General features: G+C 46.6%; 1 long non-coding RNA gene across 2 annotated transcripts; it reads right to left on the reverse strand.

Annotated features, from left to right (window-relative positions):
• Positions 1 to 1,681: 1,681 nt before the first annotated feature.
• LOC104848706 lies at positions 1,682 to 7,317 on the reverse strand. Of its 2 annotated transcripts, none has more exons than XR_002024740.2 (3): positions 7,101 to 7,317; positions 3,886 to 4,001; positions 1,682 to 2,879 (listed from the first exon to the last, which is right to left on the reverse strand). It is a non-coding gene; the product is annotated as an uncharacterized LOC104848706 (long non-coding RNA). The 2 variants fall into 2 exon arrangements; XR_002024741.2 differs by lacking the exon at positions 7,101 to 7,317 and adding an exon at positions 4,559 to 4,693.
• Between the last annotated feature and the right edge of the window lie 8 nt (positions 7,318 to 7,325).

Consider the following 7,325-nt stretch of genomic DNA (forward strand, 5'->3'; position numbering starts at 1 on the left):
GTACCGGGGATTGAACTTGGGTCCTTGCGCTTGAGAGGCAGGCCACTGATCCGCTGAGCTAAATCCCCGGCCCTCTGTTTAATTTCTTGTCTTGCCTGAAGGATTCATTCTGTTGGGATTCGTGAAGTTGTAATATTTGTTATCTCTTTCTAGAATATCCTCCAGAGCACTTTGGAGTGCTGGTTTGGTGGTCATGTATTTCCTCAGGTGTTGTCACGCAAGTATCTCATTTGTCCATCAGTTTTTAAGGATAATTTTGAAGGGTACATCATTCTGGGTCAGAAGTTGTTTTCCTTTAGGGCTTGAAATACTTCCCTCCAAACTCTCCTTGACTAGAATGTTTGTGTTGAGAAGTCTGCCGTGACTCTGATGGGTTTCCTTTATAGATGATTTGTTTTTTCTAACAGCTTTTAATATTTTGTTTTTGTGTTCAATTTCTGGAATCTTGACTATTATATACTTTGAGAAAGATTTTTTTGATCATGGCTAATTGGAGTTCTATATGCCTCATTATCTGTATGTCAAATTATTTTTTTATGCATTGGAAGTTTCCTGCCATTCCTTCTGTGAATAGTTTTTTGTGTCATTTGTGCTGTCTCCTGCTTTTTTCATTGACTCTGATCAATCTTACATTATTCTCTTTTGCATCATCCAGCAGCTGTTGAGTTGAGTTGATTTTCATGGTCCCTTGCTACTTTTTTTTTTTTTTGGTTTTTTGAGACAGGGTCTCACTGTAGTTGAGCTGTCTGGAACTCTCTATGTAGCCCAGGCTGGTCTCGAACTGACAGCAATCCTCCTGCCTCAGCCTCCTGAGTGCTGGGATTATAGGTGTGCGCCACCACATCCGGCTCCCTTGCTACTTTTAAGAACTCTTCCTTTTCATGATTGTTAACTACAATCCTGTCTTCTATATCTGATATTGTATCCTCACACTGGTTTATTTTGCTCTGCATACTTTCGTGGAAGTTTTAATCTCCTGGATATCTATTTGAATCTATTTTATGGACCCCATTTCTTTCCTCTGCTGGGCATTCATAGTTTCCATCATTTTCCTAAACTACTCTATTAAAAAAAAATCTGTATCTGCTTTAGAGTCACTATGTCTTTCATTCTGGTCACCATCTCTGTTGTTATCTGAGAAATTATTTCTGCTTTGAATTTTTCTAGAGCCTCATTCACCTGTTTTGTTACTCCTGCTGATGTCACTTCAGAGAGTCCAGGTGGGTGGCACTCGAATTGTTCCACTTCATCACCCCTGGGGTTTGCCTTTGGTGAGCTGACAGTTGGGACGGGGGTTGCATCTTGCTTGTCTTCTCATTTTCTATTTTTTTAAAGTTTAATTTCTGGGTTGATACTTATAGATTGCTTATGGCAAATAGCTTTATTCCTAGTATTCAGAACCCTTAAGAAATGACTACTTCTCAGAGGTGTCTTCCCAGTGTAGCTAGCTTTTGGGTTTTGAGTTTTTTGCAAGATCCTATTTCTTCAATGTATTGGGGGTGAGAAGTTTCTGCCTACTTGGCCCAGTGCCTGGTTCTTTGGCACTGGTCTGTTTTTTTAAGACCCTTAGGCAATCTCAGTTTGCAGTATACCAGGAAGAACAAATGATTAGCACAATTATGTGACGTTGGCTAAAGTAGTACAACCAGCAATAACAGTAGCATCAAACACAGCCTAGAAAATGACAAACTGTGGTAACTATTAATTTGCCACTTTTACCCATCTGATCTAGATTTGTGGCTATATAAAAAAATCCAGAATGAGCCAGAAAATTATATGCAATAAATAAGTTCTCAAATGGTGATTTTGCCCTAAGGGGAGATTTAGGGAAAAACATAGAGAAAAAGAGGAGTTTAGAAGCAAGGCTGGCGCACATAGGAAGGTCATACAAACTTTGGGAAACTAGTGAAGAGGACAGGAGGGAAAGAGAGAAGGAAAAAATAAAAGCAAGAACAGAATAACCACAACAAAAAACTAGAAACCACGTTCACACTCATGTCAAAACAAGAACAAACGTTTAAGAAAAAATAAAACAAGAACAATGACCAGGAAAGAGGAAAAGAAAAGAAAAAAGGGAAAAAAGAAAAGAAGTCCAGTTGAAGGTGTGTGTCTCTACTGTCACTGGGTAGACAATATGGGCAGACGGAGTCCAGATCCAAGTTGATTAATCCCAGTAAGCCAGCGACTGACTCATGGTGGGGCTGTAGATATTCCCTGTAAGCCTGGATCTATAATTCCACTGAGGTTCAGGCTGGTTTCTGGCTGTGAGGCAGGAACCTGATTTGTTAAGCCTGCCACAGGCCATGTGCCTCCTGCCGGCTTGAACTCCACTCCCTGACTTCATGCTGATTTGAACTCTGCACTTGCACAGAGACACCAGGAGCCACTAGATGGAGTCAGCTGTTTTTTTCTAGGTTCTGAGCTAAAATGGCCCCTCTCCAAGATGGCTACCAGTCAATCGCTCTGTCCCGGATGACATCTGAACCCGAACTGCACCAGCCACTGCAGTCTGTCGCATCCACTGCTCTGTTCCACTGGTGCCTCTCTCCATGGAGGCCTCTGGGGCACCAGTAGTCACTGGGCATTTGAAGTTAGACCCGCTGTTCCCGGGCTGTGCATCCGGACTCTGGGACAAAGCACTGCCTGCCACCTCCCTCTTCACTGAAGTCTCTCTCTTGCCTCCCCATGGACTTCAGTTCTCGCTTCGGATCCTTCCTGGGTCCCTGGAACCACTTCTCTGCTTCTTCTTCTTACACCACTGTGTTCCAATGTTGGGACACCAGATCCCAGAGAGGTCCTTTCTCTGCGGCTCACCACTCCACCCTCTTCCTGGAAGTCCTCTTGAACCTGAAGCAGGAGTCCTTGGAGAAGCGACCCCTCTAGACATAACACAAAAGAATGAGTTAACGGAAAGTCCTAGCCAATGAAAGGGGTTACTAAAGGAAAAGGAAACAACATCTTTCAAAGTTGAAGGGAAAAAAAGACAGAACCCCTGACCTGTCACTCCAGATTCTATAACCAGTGGAGATAGCCTTAAGAATAAGGTAAAATAAAATTTGAGGGACTGTGCCTGTGTGCACGCACGCGTGTGTGTAATACTGGAGATTGAGCCCAGGCTTTGCACGCTTGAGACTGTTGATCCCACCACTGAAAACAAAAACGGCAAGGAAATGGTAAATATGTGGGTGAATAAAAAGGTCTACTTTTCACTTTATTTTATTACATTAGGTATGGGGTTACGTCATAGATGTAACACATAAACACGATGGTACGCTGGGGGACAGAGAAATAGGGTTGCATGTGCTGAGCTTTCTACATTTCTAGCAAAGCCGAACAGCTTCCGTTCCATACCGACAGTGAAGATTTAAGAATGAATAATATCTAGAGCAGTCACTAAGAAAATAGTGGAGAGAGTAAAAGCCAACAGAAAAAGATTAAATTGAAAAATAAAAGAGAGATGGTAGGAAAGAAGAGAGCAGACTGTGTAGAAGTGAGCAGGGATGTAAGGAAGGAGGGAGAATAAAAATGATTGAGCTGCAGTCTGGACGGTGGTTCAAGTTCCGCATGAGGAATTTAATTATGTATCACAAAACATATACAAAGAAAGAAAAAGATCCCCGGCGTGGTGGTGCAGGCCTGTGATTCCAGCACTCAAGAAGCGGAGGCAGGAGGATCGCCAGGAGTTCGAGGCCAGCCTGGACTACATGATGAGTTCAAGGCCAGCCATGCCAAGACTCTGTCTCAAAACAACAGCAACAACAAAGAAAAAATAAAATGGAATTCTTGAAAAAAATGAGGCAGAAACGGAAAAACAGAGGAAGAAAGAACAGAAACAAAACCAGTAATGCACAGGAACAACAGAAGGGGACTCCCTGCTCGTCACACCTTCCCTACTCCGGAACGTCCTCAGTCGTGACCGCGTCCCAGATCTGCCTCTGATGTCACCCTTGTCCCTTCTTATGGATGCAAACTTCTTAAGGCTGCCGGTACACGTCGTCTGGCTGTGGAATGAAGAAACAGTCAGTAGCAGGTACCCTCTCCACAGGCCCTAATGCATCACTAGTTGAATGAGAGCCACCGTGCCGGTTCACCCGCGCGCGCACGGTCCTCGGTGTGACAGGCGCCTTTCCCTGCTGCCCATCACAGGCACCTACAGCTGGAGTGACGTGGCCTCCCCCAGGGCAGGAGCTGACTGTGGCAGGCACACAGTGCAGTCTGTGCGATGTGCAGTTGTGGCCGCACAGGGATGGTTCCCTAACGCACACCCCGCACACGGTGGCAGAGTGCTTTCTAGGAGAACACTGGAATAAAGAATGCGGAGCCGGGCTGAGCCTCAGACAGTCTCATTCCTTTATTTTTATTAAAACATTTTTTTGTTTTGTTTTTGCTTTTTGAGACAGGGTCTCACTATGTAGTTGAGACTGACCTGGAACTCACTATGTAGCCCAGGCTGGTCTTGAACTCACAGGGATCCTCCTGCCTCAGCCTCTCAAGTGCTGGGGTTACAGGAGTCATTCCTTTATTTTTAAAATGAACTGGCTTTTAATTAAATAAATACCTCTTCACTACGTAAAATTTGAGGAGTGCTGGGGACTGAACCCAGGAGCTTGGGCATGCTAAATGTGCTCTGAGACTGAGCTACACCCCCAGCCCCGAGGAATTTGGGTCTTGCTATGTAGTCCAGGCTGGTCTTGAACTCATGGTGATCCTCTTGCCTCAGCCTCCCAAATGCTGAGATTATACATGTGCCACCAGGCCTGGCTCCAAAGGAAATCTTTTAGGGTAGAAAAACAATATCACTTTTTCTACAACTCACACACGAACATTAATATTAGAGAATGTTCCCTCCCTCCTTCCTCCCTCCTTTCCTTCATATGTGTGGTATGTGTGGTACTGGGACTGAATCCAAGGCCTTACCTCTGAGCTACACCCCAAACCCTTTTCTATTTTGAGACAGGGTCTTGCTAAGTTGCCCAGGCCAGGTTCCAACTTTTTTCGTTTTTATTTTTGTTTTTTGTGTTTTGAGACAGGGTCTCACTATGTAGTTGAGACTGACCTAGAACTCACTATGTAGCCCAGACTGGTCTCGAACTCACAGCGATCCTCCTGCCTCAGCCTCCTGAGTGCTGGGATTACAGGCGTGCGCCACCATGCCCGGTTTGGATTCCAACTTTTGATCCTCCTGCCTCAGCCTCACTGGGATTACGAGCATGCGCCACTGTGCCTGGCAAGATTTTTTCTCTTTCATATAGTTCATTCTGAAATGTCATAGCCTGTTCTGTCCTGACTTTGGGACATGTACTATAGCCCATCTCAGTATGATATTTTCCTAAGCATCCTTTCTAATGAGTGGGTAGCGTTTCATGGCACATTTGCCTCAGAGATGGTGAATAGTACTAAAAGCTGCCCTCTACTGCACAGGCCAGAGATGGGGAAGAGACAAATAGTAACTCATGGCCCCCACCATTAAAGTGCACCCCGGACACGGACATGTACTAAGTGCTTTACATATACCCTACAGGAAGTGGGTTCTATTTTTATCCTGTTTCCAAAAACTGGACAGCGCTCTGCTGGGAAGTGTGCTGATTCATAGCATTTGCTAGTTTAGTTGCTTTTGTGTGAATTCTCCCTCCACGCTGGATCTCAAGCTGTCACTGAATGCAGAGTTAGGAAAGGAAGCACAGTAACTCAGCATGGTATATTTTTCCACTGTACAGATGTAAATGACATTAATAATCTCAAGCTGAGCCTGGTGGCGCATGCCTGTGATCCCAGCACTCAGGAGGCTGAGGCAGGAGGATCACTGAGAGTTCGAGGCCAGCCCAGGCTACACAGTGAGACTGTCTCAAAAAACAAACAAACACAAACTCAAGAGCTCAGAAAATAGTAAACGTAATAACATAATGAACGTTTTAGGTTTTTATAAATTTTTGATTATGGCAGTGCTTAGTAATTCCTTGGAAAATGCTTGAAATTTTGACAACTGACTCTTGCCACCCACCGCTGAAAAGAAAGGTAAGTCACTTGCCCGCAGTTGGACTTCGGATGTCATCCCCCGCTCCCGGGCCGGCCCCTGTGTTATCAGACGCGAATAGATGCCGCGCTTGTGTATGGACTCGCAGGGCCACAGAGCGGCAGGGTCGGTGCGGAGCAGTGGCGCGGCGAGCATGCGCACGAGCCCCTTTGGGAGACAGACTGTTGTGAAGGGAAGGTGACACTTAGGCCCTGATCAGCAGCGGCTGCTGACATCACAGGAAGAGACTGACATCGGGCGCCTCCTGGTGGCACGGTTACATCAAAAGACAAAACTCAAATGCTCTGAATTGGATTGAAGTTATTATCTTCTAATACCACTTCAGAGAGAATCAAAGCCAGGCATGTGCCAGCACTCAGGATTGCTATGAGTTCGAGGCCAGCCTGGGCTACATAGTGAGTTCAAGCTCAGCGTGAGCTACACAGTGAGACCTGCAGAGAGAGAGGGAGAGAGAGAGAGAGAGAGAGAGAGAGGGAGGGAGAGAGAATCAGAAGCCAGATCAATGTGTCAAACTACCATCAGGGCGGGACTGAGTCAAAATTCAGATGTGGGGAACACTACAGGCAAATTATTCATTCTCTTCTACAAGTAAAATCAAGTGGGTGCATGCCTGTAATTCCAGCCCTTGGGAGGTGGAGGCAGGAGGACTGTGAGTTCACTGCCAGTCTGGGCTACACAGCACACCCTTACAGAAAATCAAATGAAAAAAATGAAGGAAAAAGTATGTACTTAGAATCAGGGATTTAGTTCAGTGGCGCTGTGCCTGCTTCACAAGTGGGAGACAGAGGGACAGAAACAGAGAGAGACAGAGGGGGGCGGAGAGACAGATTAGAGAGACACGGAGAGAGAGACATCGATCCACAGGTTAGGAGCCCAATCCTGTTTCCTCATTTGTAAAATGGACTCAAGCACAAGTGAAAACTGGGCGAGAGGGCACCAGGAACTTGGAAAGTGCTCCCGGGGCGGGGGTTGTAGTCAGCCCTGGGTTCGAGTTCCAACTGCCACCTGCCCTCGCCGAGCCTCAGTTTGCCCGTCCGCGAAGTGGGGACCCCCACAGACAGCGCACCTCAGCCAGGCAGGATAGGCAGGATAGGTCCGGGCGGGTGGAAAGGGTCCCACCCGGCCTGGGCGGGGCCTAGGACGCCGAGCCCACTCGTCCCAGCTCACGCCCTCTGAATCCGTTTTCCTTCTAGGTTCCCCGCCCCTTCTCCACCTCCTCCAGGGCTGTCACCTGGGCGCCCACGGAGCCCAGCGGGAGGCGTGGGTGCAGAGAGCAGGGGTGGGGGGCGGG

The sequence above is a fragment of the Fukomys damarensis genome, unplaced genomic scaffold, assembly GCF_012274545.1.
Source record: "Fukomys damarensis isolate Sample0158 unplaced genomic scaffold, DMR_v1.0_HiC HiC_scaffold_2, whole genome shotgun sequence".
NCBI classification, from domain to species: Eukaryota; Metazoa; Chordata; class Mammalia; order Rodentia; family Bathyergidae; genus Fukomys; species Fukomys damarensis.